We start from the raw sequence: 19,436 nt of genomic DNA, 5'->3' as shown, positions 1-19,436 counted from the left end.
TGTCTTATTCTTAATTAAGGAGTTTAGAATAAAAGGCAGATTGGGGACAATTTTATTGGAGTTTAAGAGAAAAGCAACAACACAAACTCAGCAGCTGCCTAGATGGGGAAGATGAAGGAAAGACTATGTGACAGCGTGTGAGAAAGGCTAGTGGCTTCTGAGAAAAAGAGTGAAACGGTCCTAAGTGTCTGGGAAAGTATGCAAAGGCTTTGACCAGTATCTAAAAGAAGAAATAAAGAAGGAGGAAATGAATTTTTTTTCTAAAGTGAGCAGGCCCCAGGATACAAGATAACACCTTTGCAAGGGTCCATAGTGATAGATGACATTCTGAGGACAAGTACATTGTCATTTAATTAATGGAATAAGTGATCCTCCCATCTCCTTAGCATGTGTTCATGGGACTTAGATTTTCTGAGGACTTATAATAGGCCCAGGTGATTGACAGGCACAGCTGGATTAATTCCATGAAACGGACAGGGAGTAATAATATATATATATATATATATATATATATATATATATATATATATATATATCATGTCTCCACCCAGAGCTAGTAGTATTTAATATATTCTATTACTAAAGAAAAGATTTCCTTTGAGGCTAGCATGGTCTACAAGAGCTAGTTCCAAGACAGGCTCCAAAGCTACAGAGAAACCCTGTCTCAAAAAACTAGGGGAAAAAAGAAAGAAAACATTTCTTTTTAAAAAAAAAAAATTATTTATTTATTTATTTATTAAAAATTTCCACCTCCTCCCCTCCTCCCATTTCCCTCCCACTCCCCCCACTCCCCCTCCTCCTCCCTCTTCAGTCCTAAGAGTAGTCAGGGTTCCCTGCCCTGTGGGAAGTCCAAAGACCTTCCCCCTCCATTGAGGTCTAGGAAGGTGAGCATCCAAACAGACTAGGCTCCCACAAAGCCAGTACATGCAGTAGAACCAAAACCCACTGCCATTGTCCTTGGCTTCTCAGTCAGCCCTCCTTGTCAGCCACATTCAGAGAGTCTGGTTTGATCACATGCTCGTTCAGACCCAGTCCAGCTGGCCTTGGTGAGCTCCCATTAGATTAGTCCCACCGTCTCAGAAAGCCTGGGTATTTCCAGGTTTTCATCTTGTAAAATGTTTTGAACATTATGAAGACATTTATTTAGCTCATTTTCTGCAAGTCCAGGTTTGACAAGTTGCATCTAGCATAGTCCTTCTTTACTGGTCAGGACTCTGCAAAATTTGAATACCATAATGCAGCACACAGCAATAAAGTTTTCAATTGACACAGAATTACATTACCTGCCCCTTTGCAAGGGGGCAGCAAAATTATTGTTTACTTTTATACTATTACCAGGGATACAGGTGGTCAAACACAAGCTTCAATGTCTCAAGGGCTACTTTAATAAGGCTAGCCTCGGCTATATTATGAGATCTGTCTCAAAAAGAAAGAAATGGAAATGAAGAAGAAGAAAAGAGAGAACGGGAATGGAAATGGAGGGGAAGTCAGGGGGAAAAGGGAAAACAAAGCACAAAAGAGAATAAATCCAACTTTATTACTGGTCACTTTATAGAGAACACTAGCTACAGAACTTTGTAGACATCCCGCAGCTTGAGGAAGCCTTCAAAGAGGTCATTTGTGTGTGATCCAGATGCGGAGATCTGGGCCTAGGGTTTGGTATTCTGCTTGCTCTTGACTTGCTAGAGAGGCTGCATGACTGGTTTTTTTTTACCCACCTAGAGGAAATGTGTTCTCTTTTATGATCAGAGTGTGGTATTAAGGGTATGAAGTCTGGTGTTGTGCAATAATAAAGCCTTTACCCAACTCAGCAAACTTTATTGGAGACAAGTATTAGTATGGAAAAGATGCATTAGCTCTACTCCCAGTCTCTGTTGTATCGGCTAAGCAAGTTGTTTTGTGATCACCTCACCTGACTAAAGAATCCTTGTTTCTTTTCCACACAACTCCGATGTTATGGTATCTCCTGTTTATAATTTTAGCTTCAAAGGAACTAATAAGATTTTCTCTCTTATGTAAATCACTGAGGAGGAGACCATTTCCTCTACAAGCAATTATCTAAGGAATGTCCTACCTGAGCTCTGAACATTTAGAAAGCAACTGGTATTTTATGTAGTTTGAGATTCAAGAAGCTTTCCAAAATATTGACTTTTTTCCCAGTGTTTACAAATGTGGCATAGTGTGGAGAAGTAAAATTAAGATTGCACTCCTCAGATTGCTGTTGTCTACCAACTTCTATCCAGAAAACTTAAAGAACAACAATATTATAGGAGATTTGGAACCAATGTGTGACCATGTCCCATGAGACACCAGCATTAAGCTCCATGGTGTTTATTTTATTTCCGTGTTTTAACTAACTATCTAGTCTTAAAACTACCACAATGTTTGTACAAGGTTCTTAGGATTCTATGTCAACTCCCATTCAACCATAGACCACCCCTGTCCCTTGTAAGTATACATGGCTGTCTCAGCTTCGCAGAATCTGTTTGGTTGGTTGCTGTTCTAGTTCCCCAACAACCTTCTGGTATGTTTTATTCATCATATGCTCTCTGGGACAGTAATGACTCCCAGGCAAGCATAAGTGGCAGTTTGTGTTTGCATCTTCAAAGCATTAATCTTATATGATTTGATCCATATGCTTTGTCCAGTGATGGTAGCAATTAAACCTTCACACAGACTCCTTTAGGGCATCACACTGGCTTGCTCCAGAATTAAAATACTGCTTAGTCTTTTTTTATTTCTAGTCAGTTTATTCTTGTAATTCTGTTTCATTACTTTCTGCTTGGCTCCCTGTCACTATCATGCTTCTTGAAGATTCTCTGCAAGCATAGTTATTGTGGAGGTATACCATCTCTAACCAACCTCTGCAAAGCTGATTCTACCACTTAATATATACAGCACTTTAAGAATTCCAACAGGCCAATTCTTACTACACCTGTGTAATTGTCCCCTCTTATTTATTAAGCTCTTATTTCTCCTCTGTTTTAATGAACTTGGTGAGTAAAGGACCCTTTTATTTTCATTGCTATAATACTCAGTGTTGGTAATGACTTACAGCAATTAACCAATATTTATTGATTAAAGTATTGCTTTTCAGAAAGGCTAGACATATCCTCATATGTACCTTGCATTTTATAAATAGATATAACATATATAGACTTTGCAGACTATAAACTTCTTGAAAGAAGAGACCAGATCTTCCTTGTCTTTGATTCTGTAACACCTAATAAATGGTTTTTGAGTCTATATGGTTCATAGTTTATCGTGTTGAAAGATTTTTCCTGGAGAAGCACAAAATACACATCTACTCACTGGAGCGAGGTCACCTATGACAGACAAAAGTAATGAGTACACCAAAGTCCAACATGGCAATGCAGTGAGTTTTAGTTGGGGTTGCTAATAGGTGTATGGGATTGCTCATAAGAGCAGGAATGACTCTAAAGTAGCTATAATAACAGAAAGCCCACCCCAGCACAAGTGATGACTCACAAAAGCTGCAACCTTGGAGCTTGCTGCATATTTTTCAGGCAGCTCAGTGAGTTCAAGACATCTCCTGGCAGTTTGACTATTGGGTCTCTTATAGCTTCTGTAAAGATTAGGTAGAGAACATCTTTAAGAATCTTACAAGTTGCACCTTTCTCCAGCCCATAACATTTCTTTAACTCTTAAGTGGCATTCAGCCTCCCCTCTGCTCCTAGAGCAATGGTTCTCAACCTTCCTAACGCTGTGACTCTTTAATACAGTTCCTCATGTTGTGGTGACCCCCAACCATGTAATTATTTTCATTGCTACTTCATATCTGTAATTCCTACTGTTATGAATAATAATGTAAATATCTTATATGTGGGAAATCTGATATGAAACCCCTGTAAAAGAATAGCTGGACCCCCCAAATGGGTTGTGCTCAACAGGTTGAGAACTGCTGTCCTAGAGGGAATGTTTCGGTAGGGAGGAAGCTACACCAAAGCCTTCCCTAAGCATTAATTATAGATTGATATGCCTTCTTCAGCTACATTTGACTTTTAGATACATTATATAGAAAGTGTGTATACTTTATATTGCATATCATAAATAATTTATGTTTGTTTTTTGCATGTGTATATGGTGTTCATATGCATGTTCACATGTGTATGTACACACCTGTGTGAGTGTGGTGGTCTAACGTGCACATTGAGTGTCTTTCTCAATTGGGATAGCTCTTCAGCTTATTACTTGCAGGAGGGCTCTCATTTGAACCCAGAATTGATGAAACTGCTAGACTAGCTAGCTAGCTTGATCTAGGGACCTGCTTTCTGAGTACTGGGATTTCAGCACACCCACCATGACCACAAAATATTTACACTGATTTGGGGGAACCAAATTGTACAGTAAGCTCTTTACTGTCTGATATCCATCCACCCAGTCATCCAGGCTGTCTTAGATAAAAGTATATATATATATATATATATATATATATATATATATATATATACGCTCTAATCTCTGGTATTCATGATTTATGATCGGTACCTCTAACATGAGGAAAATTATCAGACTGCTTATACTCATCATGTCTCAGGTAAAGCATGCATTCCTGATTATTACAGAGAATTTGGATATAGTTATTGATATTCTGGTTTTCACTTAGTAACTCAGACTATAAAGATTTTTCTTTCATGGATACAACTATACATGTGTTAGATTGAATAATGCCTTCCTTAAATAAATGTACCTGGCAATTACCCACTATCTGCACAGAAGCCTCAGACTCCCTCTGGCCAGAAAACTTCTGGAAGACAACCTGAGGAATTAGTTTCTCCAATTCCTATAAGCTGACCCACTCACCAGAGGCCAGGAGCATTCTGTATATTGTTCTACAGTGAGGATTTTCCCACACACAGCGTTTTCACAAGAAATACAGCCAATCACGATTTGGTTTATATGGAAGGTGACTTGTCCCAGTCATTCCCCAAACCCAGGTTTTACATATTTTCTTTCACTACTACACATATGTGTCTAAACATGGAAAATCACATATTTTATCATTTTCTCTACAAAAGCTCTTAAAACTATTTCTCAAGGACTTAGCCTAACCAAACTTAACTATTGCTTTCTTGGATACCCCAGATATACTGTATTTATGTCATCTATATTCCATGTGTATATCAGATAAAATCATGATCAATTTTTAAAATATTTTAAAGTTGATATATGGAGCAATACTCCTCTAGAACAAACAAATGAAATTGATGACCAGAAGGTGAGCCTGGTTATCTCCTAAGCTGTGAGATGTAAAGCTCAATATTTCCTTAGTTTTCCCCTGTTTACATCATATAGGGCTCTTGAAAAACTGTGCTGTCCTCGCTAATATCCATTATAAAAATTTTAATTTACTCTAACCATGACTACATTTAGTAAGTGCTGCTTCAGACAGGAAGTAGAACTCTTATAATGATGGACTCCTTTCTCCCAGTTATTAAAGAAATCTGTTTTGTCACGCTGATTCTTTTCAGCTTCCCGTAATGTGTAGAATAACCAATGCTGTGGCTTCAACATAATGTGGACGAGAGAGGAAGAAAACAATGTGCAGAATAATAGCTGGCTTTTAATGAGAATTCTTTAGGGCTTTGACCAAGCAGATCCAAAATAATTTCTCTTATGATAGTGGTAGAGGCAAATTACTCACAACATTATACTGTTAAGGGCTGTCACTGTATTCCCACAGCTGTAATACTGCCTCTTATAGATGTGCTAGAATCAACTTTATAACTTTTGTTATTAGTTGCTAAGAAACAAATTATAATTGTAGTTCATCTCATTTCCTGTGTTAAGACTCTTAATGCCCATAGTAGCATTTATTTCCTTCAGAAGATTAAATCATCAACAAAGTAATTGTTTTAAATATAATTGATAAGGAAAGCACTTTTAGAAAGCAGGCTATGATTGCATTATTTTTATTCGGGAGGGGCTTGGGCTAGTCGTGATATTACCTAATCATGCATCAATGACTTAAAACTTTGGCAAATGTTTAATGACTTCCTTTGCAGGCAGTTTTTTCTTAATTAGGAACCAGCATCACCATTTTTATGAATCATCGGGTTCCACAAAAAGCAATATTTAAGAGGACAGATTTTGCTGGGAAAATAATCAGAGCTCATGCAGTGATTCTGTCCCATATTACGTGGGACTGTTTCAAGTTACTTAATCTCCTCAAGATTTCAGTGTTACCTGCTGTGAAACTGCAGTAAAAAATGCCTCTGTGTTCTGTCACCTAAGCAATAATCAGGAAAATACACTCGAAATATATAACAGCCACACAGGAAATGGTAACCGTTAATTGTGTTCTTCTCAATTCTTAAGATTAGGGGAGAAATTCTAAACATAATTTTAAACACCTTCATAAGAATAACTGGCTACAAGGGTTGATTAAAAGAACATGGTGACATGAGAAATTCATTCATTTATTCTTTGATTTGAAGACTGAAATATTTCCTGATAAAAGGGTAAAAGTAAAGGAGAAGTCTTAATCCCACAGAGAGCAGTGACCACTATGTTACTGAACAGAAAATATTCTTGCGTACCAGACTCACGCTCAGCAAATACTACCTGTAAAAGTGTAATGAAGCTATATATCTTATATGTCCTCTGGGAGCACCATCTGTTGACAGAAAGCTATTCAGAATATTTTATGTTCTGTTATCAACACCATGGTTCTCACTCTTGAGTGCTTTCCTAGCATTAGACTCTAGGGGGACTTTCTTTGAACCACCAACTCACAAATAACACAGAGACTTCTTGTTAATTACAAAAGCTTGCCCTTGGCTTAGGCTTGTTTCTTGTTCCCAAGTAGGTTTTTTTTTTTTTTCTTATTTGTTTGTTTGTTTGGTTGGCTGGTTTTTCAAGACAGTGTTTCTCTGTAGTTTTTGGAGCCTATCCTGGAACTAGTTCTTGTAGACCAGGCTGGCCTTGAACTCACAGAGATCTGCCTGCCTCTGCCTGGAATTAAAAGTGTACATCACCAATGCCCAGCTCCAACTAGTACTTATAACTTAAATTAACCAATTTATATTATACTTTGCTCTACCACATGACTCATTACCTTTGCTTAGTACTGTAAGTCCCACTTTCTTTGTGTCTGACTGACAAATTTTGCTTCTCTTCTTCCCTGAGTTCCTATCTCTGCCCAGATGTGCTGCCTATCCTCTACTGCTTAGCAATTGTTAGCCATTCAGCTCTTTATTAAACCAGTCAGAAGGTGCCTTGGGAGAGACACATCTTCTCAGTGTAAAAAAAAAAATCCCACAACATTTTCTCCTTTATGTCTAAATAAAAAGGGAAAGTTTTAACTCTAACACAGTAAAACTATATACAAGAAGAACAATTATCAGGAATTGTCTAATTAAAAAAGAAAAGTTGTTAATTCTAACACCATAAAACTAGATACAATAAGAACAATTATCAGGTAAGAATTACATTCACAATGATCAGTCTATTTGTATTTGGTAAATTCAAAGAAGGTACTCTAGTATGTATCTTATCTTGGTGAATCCAAAATTTTATACTTATACCACTTTCTATTGTAACTTGTATTGCCAACTTAAAAATATCTTTTTAGACCTTAAAACATTTTCCTAGATAAAAATCTTAAACTTTTATATCTCTCAGCCTTATATGTTTTGTAAATCTTTTCTGAATTTGGTGACAAAACAAAGTAACTATCTAGTTTTCAACCCCAATCAGAGATCTGAGAAGGATAAAATATTACCTGAGTAAATGGAAAGCACAGAACAAATGACTTCCAAGACTGTACAAATGACAGAGGCATTTCATTGCCTGGACAGTCACCCAAGATTCCTCTGCAATGTTGGGGCATCCATCTTTAGCCTACAGGCCCAAACTATCTGCCAGACTTTTCTATGAAACAGAAATTTTGAAGGAATTGCCTACTTTGTCTTGGCAAAGTTCAATAGTTGCCTTCTTTTGTGTCCTGCTTATTCAACTTGGGCAGTACAGAAATTCAAGGGATCAATAAGAGTTATTTCCTGACTTCTATCCTTAAATTAAGACATCCTTTAAATATATAAATGGGTTTAATTCAATAATTTTCCCCAATCCAAGACCTCTCAGCAACTGCTGTTTTTTGCTCATTGGCATTTGAATATTTAGAATTAATAACGCATTATATAGGGCTAAAACTCTCTGTGCTGTAATATTTTCCATCCTTACCTGGATTATTCTTTAATACTTTACACTCTCTTTAAAGAGTTTATTATTTTTCAAGTATTTTTTCTATGACTGTCTATACCCCTTTTCTTTCTTTAGCATCTTACTTAGCACAATTTTAAGCACAGTGTGCCTATTTCGAGAGTTTTGTTTTTGTTTGTTTGTTTGGTCTGCACCTGGCTTTCTGTTATCCTGGCTTTCTGTCCTTCTCTGACCTTAAAAGCAAAACCTTAAAGGGCTAGGCTACCATCTGAGCAGTTACCCTAAGCACATGTTGCTAATAATTGACTCTGCCGCCCCTCGGCTCCCTGAGAGCTGAGCTTCATGCCAGCAGTGCCTACTCGTCCCAGGTCTGGGAAGTTGCTGAGCCTACTTTCCAGAGTCCCTGTGACTCTCTGTCCATTTATCATTTATACATAGGAGGTCTACTATTTTTATGTTTTGATTTTGTTTTTTGTTTTTGTATTCAACCAAACATTGCTGAAAATGTTTATCAGCCATAGGAGTTTGCTGGTAGAAATTTTAGGGTTGCTTATATGTATACTGTCATATTATATGCAAATACCAATACTTTGACTTCTTTCTTTACAATTTGTATCCCCTGATCTTCTTTGGTTTCTTGTTACTCTCGCTAGAACTTTGAGTACTATATTGAATATGTACAGAAATAGTGGAAAACAAAATGTTAGGGGAACAAGGGAAGAAAATGAGGATGGAAAAGGGGAGAGTAGATAGATGTGGGGCACATGCTCAACATGCAAAGCATGCATCTGTGAAAGTGTCCATATAAAACACAATACCATGTATAATGAATAAATGCAATGAGAACAAAATTAATGAAAAAAAAACAATTTATACTTCCAAATCGCTTGTGTCCCTCTAAAATAAAGTAAAATCTAAATTTACCCTTTAATTAAAGACAACATGTCAAGCATCTGTGGATGACATCAAGATCCTGTAAATTAAGCCAGGCGGTGGTGGTGCATGCCTTTAATCCCATCACTTAGGAGACAGAACCAGGCAGATCTCATTGAGTTTGAGGCCTTCCTGGTCTACAGAGTTAGTTCCATGACAGCCAAGACTATCACACAGAGAAACTCTGTCTTAAAAAAAAAATGAACAGACAAAAAATCTTGTAAGTGAGGCATGCTCTCTTTTCACATCCACTATCCTGGAAGATGCAGTTACATACTAGTGACTTCTTTCACTTAATGTTTAACAAGTTTCTGTTTCCTCATTCCTTTATAAATACTCGTGCCATTCAAATTTTATGCTTGCATGAGTGAAAAAATTTGCCGGTGTCATGTGTATAATATAACACGTTTTCATTCTCTGAGAAAGGAAGCTAAGACACCATGTGTTATAGAAAAATAATCTTCAGTATTCTGAGATTTATAATTATAAATCTTAGTTGACACGGATTCTTTGAGGATTGTAATTACCTCTAACAATTCCAAGCCCAATTTAAGTCAAATGTTTTGATCTACATTTAAATGCTAACAGAGTACAATATAATGTGGAAGGAACTCTGGTACATCCTGGGTGAAATTAGATGTGATTCTGCTAAAATCTCAAATGAATGGAAAGATGAAAAATACAAAAGAAATACACATGGATGTTGTTGTTTTGTTTTGTTTTCCTCTTGCTTTTTCTCTTTGAGGGCCCTCTACTCTCATAGTACCCAAATAAGTACGTGGAGGCATACTCTTAGTTATGATTGTTTGGCCTTAGCGTGGCTTATTTCTAGCCAGCTTTTCTAGTTTAAACTATCCCATTTCTCTTTAACTACATTTTGTCTCTGGGCTTTTTACCTTTCTTTATCCTATATATCTTTTCTTTCCTTCCTTCTTACCCCATGACTGGCTGTGTGACTTTGTGGCTGGTCCCTGGCCACCTCCTTCTGCTCTCTCTTAAGCCTATATTTCTCCTTCTTTTCGTTCTCTCTGCCTGGCAGCTCCACCTATCCTTCTCTCTGCCTAGCTATTGGATGTCCAGCTCTTTAATAGACCAGTCAGGTGCTTTAAAGATAAAGTAACACAGCTTTACAGAACTAAACAAATGCAACATAAAAGAATGCAGCATGTCTTTGCATCATTAAACAAATATTTCACAGCATAAACAAATATAAAAGATCTTAAACTAATATTCGACAACAGGCTTAGATTCAAATGAAAGGGAAAAATATTTCAGAAGACCAACTGAAATAATATATCTGTCAGAAACCAGAACCAGGGATAAAAGTATTTCAATCTTAGTTCCAGAAAATGCAAATGTTATGCTCAGTGAGTACTACTTATATTTATTCTTCATAAACTTCACTCCTCCCTTTGAAATTATAAAAGAACAATTTATTATCTTTGCATACCATCATTAACTAGTTAAATAGACAAAATAAGTTGCAGGATGGAAAATGGAAATGTAGTATGCTATGAATCAGATGGATATGTTATAAGCTAAAGATAAGCGACATGGAATTAAGACACTTACAATTCTGTATCAGCCTTTTGAGGATGCCTTCTGTGAAGCATCTTTTTTACCAAACACTTGTCCAGCTGCAATATGGGGTTGCGAATACATGCCTACAATAGATTCCTAACTTCTTTATTTTATTTTACCTTATTTTAAAACAATATTTTCTATTTTACATACCAATCTCAGTTCCCTCCCCCTCCCCTTTTCCCACTCCCCCCACAGTCCCCCACTCCACTCCCCACCTATTCCTCAGAGAGGGTGAGGACTCCCATGGGGAGTCAACAAAGTCTGTCATATCACTTAAAACAGGACCATGGCCCTCCCCTCTGTGTCTAGGCTGAACAAAGTATCCATCCATAGGGAATGGGCTCCAAAATATCCAATCATGCACTAAGGATAAGTTCTGATTCCATGACCAGTGGCCCCACACAACTGTTACCCACATTCAGAGGGTCTGGTTCGGTCATGTGCAGGTTCCCCGACTGTCAGTCCAGAGTCAATGAGCTCCGACAAGCTCGGGTCAGCTGTTTCTGTGGGTTTCCCCATCACAGTCTTGACCCCTTTGTTCATATTATCATTCCTCTTTCTCTACAGCTGAACTCCAGGAGCCTGCTCAGAGCCTTCTTTATGTGTTTCTTTCTCTTTAACGAAAAAGAAACGACAGTTTATAAAACTTTTGCTTTTCTTTCTAACAAAGAGTCAGTGTAAGTTCCAACATTCTGGCTGTTTCTCTAAGAAGTTAGGACACACCACTGGGCAGACAGGAGGCCAGGAGCGGAGATTTCCTTTGGGGACCAAGAGCCAGTAACATTTCACTTTGAAAATCTTGTTAGTGCTCATTCCCTGTGGCTTCCAGGCTAAGCTACTACTTCTCTTTGTCTCTCTGCTTTATAATGCATAATAAAGAAGAGAAAAAGAATGCACATGTCCCAGAGTCCTGTGGTGAGGAAGGCAACTAGATGCTTAAGAAGTGCTTTCAAGGGGATCCAAGCCAATGGTTGAAGAGTGTCTTAGAAACAAGCAGTTCACTTGACTGTCTTGACCCGAGCCATCTATTTTCTTTGCACTGAAAGGGAACCTGCATCTCGTTTCTCCAACTTCAAACAGTAGGGGGACAGTAGTGTTAGAAGTCCACCTTGAAGGAGATCACAGGTGGCAACATGGTCGGTCCTGTTGCTGTTATTAGGGGCTTCCTGCCTCTTCCTGTCACATATATTATTTCACAGTAGTGTTGCCCCTTTGTCTACAATAGAATATCATCAAGGCTACCATGATTTAGTATGTAGGAACTGAAAGGAATGAGAGGTAAATTATGAACCAAAGGGAAAAGTTAGACGCATCCTTTCACCAAACACTCACTTTGAATTTTTTCTCAGCATGGTACAGACTTTTAAAAGAAGACAAAACAGATTTTTCCCATATTAACTTAAATAATTATCTTATCTTGTGATACCTGCGTTATGTGGGAAATCTCCAACAAATCTGCCTGCCTTCTTATAAAACAGCATTAGGACCCAAGTTAGGACTTGTTACTTAGAGAAAAAGCTATTCTTGGCATTTGGAAATATTATTTGATCTTTGCAGGGTGAACGCTACTGTTCCTAATCCACTGGGTTGACATTGAGTGAACACTTGCAAAAATAATTGTTCTCATATGGATCATTCTGTGACTTCTTTTTTGCTTCCTTTTCAATTTGTACTATTTGCAATAAGAGTGCTGTGCATAGTTTCCAAAGAAAGGTCAATATGCTCTGCTTCATAATTGTAGCCCTTTCTGGTTGTCTGGGTATACGGTTTTCAGGGGGTCACTTATTTTATCATGATCTCCAATTTTAGATTGTATGGATTACTTTATTTAAAATGCCTACTGAAAATTCTGCATATAGCCATTTTAAAAAGTAAGCTAAGAGTAGATAGTGTTTATTATTATTTTTTAGCATTTAGAAAATCTCACATCAGAAAGGAGGGTTCTCTGAAAGTATTAGTTGGGAGAATGAGTATAAGACCAATAAAGACAGGAGACTATTGTAATGAGCCACAGCTATGTGCTCTTATTTACAGCATTTGGTATTATAAAGAAAACTTAATAACCATGCTGGACAAGCACAATGTACACTGAGCTATTGTTCCCATCATGGTTAAACTTAACTGAATGAGCACACACACACATCCATGAATACACGGGGACACAGACAGAGATAGATAGATAGATAGATAGATAGATAGATAGATAGATAGATAGATAGATAGATAGATAGATAGATAGATGATATATTTTTGCCTGAAATCATGAAGTCATGCAGCTAAGAAGTGGTGGAAATGATCCTCACCACAAACCTTATTCCAGTAACACGCTGAACCCATAAATGTGGGCTCAGGAAAAAGATAGCATTCTTGGTATTGGGTTGATGCTGAAAAATGTCAATCTAGAAATGAATAAAGTGATTTACATTTCATGTCACACTTTTCGTTTAGCACTTACATCCTGCAAGAAATGCCTTTAAAAGTTGGAGGGGATGTTGTATGCTAGTAATCACAGCTCTGGGGAGGTTGATAGAGGATAGATCCTTGGGGCTTGCTGGACTGACAGTCTAGATGAATTAAAACCCAAAACAGTGGAAGATACTACCTCAAAATACAAATTGAATGACTCCTGAGGAATGATCCCCAGTGCTTCCCCAGTGGCTTCCACATATGCACACACAAGTGTATACATACACATACATACATACACCAGATTCAACATGGCTATGTGCTGCTTTATTTTCAGTCTGTTATTGTTACTTTTGTGTGCACATGATGGTGGATTCTAGATGAACCTTTTCACCTGACAGCATAATTTATCATGTAGAATAACAAAGACAGAAAAGCTAGGTTACCATTTAAATAATCTCTTCATCTCCTTAAGAACAAAAGATACAGTTTAAGGCATGCTACGTGCTGTGGTCTTTGTACAGCAGTAAGAACAAGGCATTTTACCTCCCTGTACTTCTGTCTCCTTTGCTGAAGAATGAGAAAAAAATGAATAGCTTGATTCATTTTAAGATCCTTCTAGGTGTGATATACCATTAATATGTGTGACCTAATTAAAATAACTCATTTCATACTAAATCATACTGAATCAGTGTCAAAATTAAGATGATTTGATGGAAAATATGACCAGAACCCTGGAGAACTGTAAGGTATTTTCATGAAGGAAATAGAATCCAGGCAGGGAGAGACAGCCTAAGGTGGGCCTACCATGACCTAGAAAGAGCAGAGTTTTGTTGATAATTGCCCTTGGATAAAAATCCCAGTCCTACTTAGCATGTGACAGAGCTTTTACTTTGAGCAAATTATTCAACTTTTCTCAAACTTGACCTGATCAGGTATATTTGAGAGTTCAATGGCTTGACTCATACAAATTTTCATTAAACCTTGGTTCCCTTTCTGTTGTGCACAATACAGACTTCAAGACAGCATTTTTGCTTTGTTTTCAAAAAATGGTTCTTTCTTATTAATCTATTGATGTTTAAATTTGAAGGGTTCCTACTTAGATATCCTCTCATCTCTTAACTTCCTTGGTACAAGTCACCCTACACCTTGAATCTTATTTATTCATTAGTACAGTCATAGAAAAGTATACTTCCTTTTATATACAACTGTTAATTGATATTTACTATTTGTAAAATTTCTTAAGTATGCTAATCAGTATTCTCTAGAGAATCAATAAGACATGTATTTATCTCAAGAGAATAATTTATATGAAGAATTGGTTCTATGATTATAGAGGTAGCAAAATCCCACAGTATTTGCCTAAAAGACTTGGGAGGTGCTAGTATGGTAATGCAAGCTTATAATCCTAATTACTTACAAAGCTAAAGCAGTAGCAAATAGCAAGTTCAAGGCCTGGATGGGCTACAGAGAAGATTCAGGTCTAGCTTGAACAATTCAATGAGACTTGTCCCAAAGCTTATAAGTGAAGGGAGGATTGCTGAGATGGCTCGGCAGGTAAAAAACGTGAGCTGCCAAGCCTGGCAATCTGAGGTCAATCCCAAGAACCCACATGGAAGGAGAGAATGGCCTCTTACAAGTCATCCTCTGATGTATACATGCCATTGTACGTGCATATGTGCATACAAATACACACCCACTCACCCTCACCCACAACACAAGAACACACACACCTACAGCACACACATGCAAAAGCAGGTATAAAAGATAGCACAAGACAGCCATCATGCTACAGCAAAATCACAGTTTGTGTTGAGATAGTCAAGAGCCAAAAGGGACCTTACTGCTGAGTGGTCAGCAATGCTTCTCTGAAGGCTGACACATGGTAGAGCCTGTGTGTTGCTTCACCTGCTGGCCCTGCTATGATACAGATGTCTGAATTTAGACCTAACATACAAGAGATGATTCTTAGTTCTCACCACTACCTCTGGCTTGCTTGAAATAATGAGCAGCATTGGTAATTATCAAAACTTATCCCTCATCTTTTTCAAGAGCCTTAATCATGTTCAGGGGAAAGAAAAAATAGGATTTACTAAAGCCAAGAACAGCATGACCTCAAAAAAAGTGCTTTTTTTCTGTGGTTTCCGGTGTTTAAGAACTGTTAGATGTGTTTTTGTGAACTGCAGTCAAGTGTACAGTGAGTTCCCTCTGAGGTCTGCAAGGGCAGATTTCCAGGAAAGTAAAGCCTAGTGTCAGTCTCAAGGCTAGAAATAAAATACTAACCTTGAATATAATGAGTGACCTCAGTAATTCATTCAAATGATTTTATTTTGTACTTGAACACTTTTCTTGATACTCAGACATGAGAAAAATCACTCTGAGAAATTAATATAATAGATTCATTGTAAAATGACTATGTGGTTTGAACCTGCCAACTAATAAGAATAGGGCAGACTTGAAGGCATCTTTAGAAATATCAAATACTGGATTTCTTAAATATAAATGCAAATTAAGGGAAGGGTGATTGAAAATGTCCTATGAGCAGAAGTATTTTACCTCTGGAGGAAGAAATTGAGGAAGCATCCAATGGTCACGAGCATGCTGTCATTACTTCTGCAAAAGCAACAGTAAGCCCCTGTTCAGGGTGTGACCTCATCCTGAGATAATCCAAGAAGTACAAATTCTGTGATGGCTCAGTTGCCGGTGCCACAGTCACTTTCCCTCCCTTCAAATTCATTCTTTGGATCTTCTCTTTTACACAGCCAGTCATTCCCCTCCTCTGAGTTCGTTTTCCTCCCGGATGACATGGAAGTCGTGTATAGCATCCCTGATGAGCTTTCTAGATCAGTAAGGCACAGTGTGTACTCATCGTGGTACTCTGGAGTGTAAATAACCACACACCATATAGTATTAACAGCAACTGTTAAGACCAAGATTGCTAGTGTGTACCAGGAATCACTTTGTCCTGGACACTTATGTAAACAGTTTATAGTATAAGCTTATGTGACTTCGATATGATGGAAGAAAACACAACATTGAGAATTTAAATGTTTAGCCGAGGTCACACACCTTCTTAGTGTGAAGCTAGAATTTGAAGCCTGCTTGCATGACTTTTATCCTAACACTCTGCTATTTTATATACTACTATTAAACACTACTTATGAAAAGAATAGCCCTGACCACTAATAAGAAACAGTATCATGATCAATACATGGTCACTGCTAGCTGTTCAGCAGGGCAAAGCTCAATCCCAGGTCCTTCTCAGTTCTACTATTCTATCCTTGGATTCTGTTTCTTCCCACCCTGACTTTGAGTGGGCTGTGCTTATGGTTTTGGTGATTCTTTGCTCAAGACACCAGAAGGAGGAATGTGAAGTGATGTAGGCTCTCAGTTTCTCAGTTAAATATAGTTGGCATCTCTGTCCACTGATGAGACAGTTCCTACTCAAAAGTTAAAAAAAGAAAGAAAGCCCACGGCCCCTTCTTTCCCACTTGTATATTCCTTACTGGCGTGTCTGTCTCTCTAGGGAGCACTAGTCTAATGGAGTGTCTATTGGACGCTCCCGTAATTTTTTTTTTTAATTTTTACTTCTAAACAATTCTTAGCATATTCTCTGTCTTGTACACTGGGCAAGATTGAGGCAAGAGTTCTCTTCCCTCAAGACACTGGCAAGCATCCCTAATGAAGTTCAATCACTGGCAGAGAAAAATAATCGGTGAGAGAGTAGCTTATATTTCTCTTTCTGACCCTACTTGGCTTCTAAATGTGATCTTAGATGTTGAGGTAGAGTGGACCAAACTGCAAGAGAGATTTTTGGAATGAAAAAACCACTCCAGGGAAATGTCTTGTTACAATATGAATTTTCTTCTGTGTCCTGAGTCCTCCTATGGCTGGAACCCACCTGCTCCTTTCACTATATGAGAAAATAAGAAATTATCTAACCCCATAAACTGATAGAATATGACCTCATACTAAAGTGATAAAATGGAATGTGAGAATATAAATTATTGATCTTTAAAGGGCCACAGGTGTCTATTTACAACATCTTATGTTTTAAGTAAGACACCCAAAACCACACTTTAAAAATATCTACAGAAGAAGACTCTGTGATAGGGTAGTTGTAACAAAGTTATTGAAGCCGGGCGGTGGTGGCACACACCTTTAATCCCAGCACATGAGAGGCAGAGGCAGGCAGATCTCTGTGAGTTCGAGGCCAGCCTGGTCTACAAGAGCTAGTTCCAGGACAGGCTCAAAAGCCACAGAGAAACCCTGTCAAAAAAAAAAAAAAGTTATTGGCCTTATTCATTGTAGTCTTTCAGAGAATGTGCTGTCTTGATAGTTTCTTTCCCAATTACATTATAATCTTCTACAAAACCTTATTCTGAAGGCCAAATTGAAAGTCACTTATTCTCCAAGGCTGTAAAACATAGTCCTAAACATGCTAACCTCAAAACAGAGTCCTCATTCAACTCAATTTCTAAAGAGCTTATGTTGGAACCATCTGCTCCTTTAGACAGTTCCAAAGCCTGCCTGTCCTTCCCCAATACAGAAGGAGTAACAGCCTCTGTTCTTGATGAAACCTTTCCTTTTTAAGATATATGACACTGAGAGACATGGAATTCTACAGTTATGCATACCAAACTTCTGAGAGACACAGAAATGATAAGAGGGAAAACTATGGTTCTACTGTTATTTCTTCTGTGTTTAGGGTTTCTACCAATTCATAACCAGTTGGCTGTCCACTACATATGATGTTACATGTATTTAGTATCATTGGTACCCAGGACTCCTGATCAGTCAGCAGAGGCTCTGCATATTAGATCCTGATCTATGACCTGATTGTGTAGGGATTCAACTTTTCCTTTAATTATTAGCTTTATGCTCTAGGCAGGGGATCTCTGCTTTTTCATCTATAAATTGGTAATAATAATTACTATCCCATAAATAAGTTACAAATATTAAAGATATGACTCATAGGAAGGGTACACTTCTGTTAAAAGATAGGAATGCTAATAATTATTATCATCATTATTATTGCTTCCCCAAAGCTATTGATTGCAACCTAAAAAGACAACCTGACCTTGATGTCCAAGTGAGTGCACTTCATGAATTCCTTTCCAACAGAAATCGAAAGTGTTCCAAGGAGCATTCTATAAAAGTAAATTAAATGTAATTAAACTATAAAAGAACTGGAAATGTTTAGACCTGCTCCCAAGATAAGGAGTCTAAAGATCGCATGTTTTTAGCCTTACCTTTCTTTCTTTCTTTCTTTCTTTCTCTACCACACTAGAGAAATGCCTATATGCATTGGCCACATGGTAGTTTCCAAATAAGGTAACTCTTTCTTTGAAAAGGTGCAGTCAATATTGTAATGACTATAATATTAGCAGCAATTGCTCTTTAATGGTTTATATTTGCTATATGCCAGATTGCACAATTTGCAAGCATAATTTCACTTCAAATATACAGGAAAAAAATCATTATATCTCTTAAAATAGAGTAAACCAAGGTTAAGTCAAATGAAATAATTTATCTGAAGTTACATAACATGTGAAAAAGGTAAGCCAAACCTATTCAGCCTAAGTGCTATTTCTCCCTATTTAAGTGTGGTGATTTGAATGAGAATGAATCCCATAGGTTCATTTGTTTGAATACTAGGTCCCAAACTGATGGAACTCTTTCAGGATCTTTTGTAGAGGAGGTGTGCCACTGGGAGCAGGCTTTTAAGCTTCATTCCCTGTGGGTGTGTGCCTGTGTGTGTGCCTGTGTATGTGCCCCAATTTTCAAAGTGAGATGTAAATTCTCAACTATTCTTGTTACCTCATTTTTGCCCCACTATCTTGGATTCTAACCCTCTAAAATTGTAAGCCCCCAGTTAAATACTTTCCTTTATAATTTGCCTCGTTCATGTTATTTTATCAGAAGAATAGAAAAGTAACTAAGACATTTTGCCAGGCTTCTTCTTCATCCATATTTTGGGGCCATCAACATGAATTAGTTATGTGAAAGTAAACGGGAGAGAGAGGCACTGAAGTGTAATATATCTCTAGAGATCAACTGAGCAAGCTCTGTGCCTTCATGATGTGAATGACCCAGCCATCTAGGACAGATGCTTCTATATTTTATTTCCTGCAAGATCTCGGGGATGGTTATTTCACGACTTCCTCCCAGGATGGGGAGCAGACGCTGTCAAGCACAGCAAAGCAAGAGCATGAGTGGGCAGATGTGCTCTGCATGACTCAAACCCCAGCAGACAAGCTTTGTGTGAAATGTTCTGCTTGAGAACTTTCTGTTTAACGTACCAGTCAAATGAGCCACCAATTTAAAGT

The 19,436-nt window shown here is 37.7% G+C and overlaps 1 protein-coding gene across 6 annotated transcripts in view; it reads left to right on the top strand.

Moving 5' to 3' along the window:
* The window catches only part of LOC130871170 (contactin-4), a 1,056,779-nt gene that overhangs the window by 724,488 nt on the left and 312,855 nt on the right, over positions 1–19,436 (top strand). The gene's annotated exons all lie outside the window — the stretch shown is intronic.

This window comes from Chionomys nivalis, chromosome 1 (genome assembly GCF_950005125.1).
Source record: "Chionomys nivalis chromosome 1, mChiNiv1.1, whole genome shotgun sequence".
Taxonomy (NCBI): domain Eukaryota; kingdom Metazoa; phylum Chordata; class Mammalia; order Rodentia; family Cricetidae; genus Chionomys; species Chionomys nivalis.
Note: the sequence above shows the minus strand (reverse complement) of the source record. Positions and strands in the feature narration are given on the sequence as shown.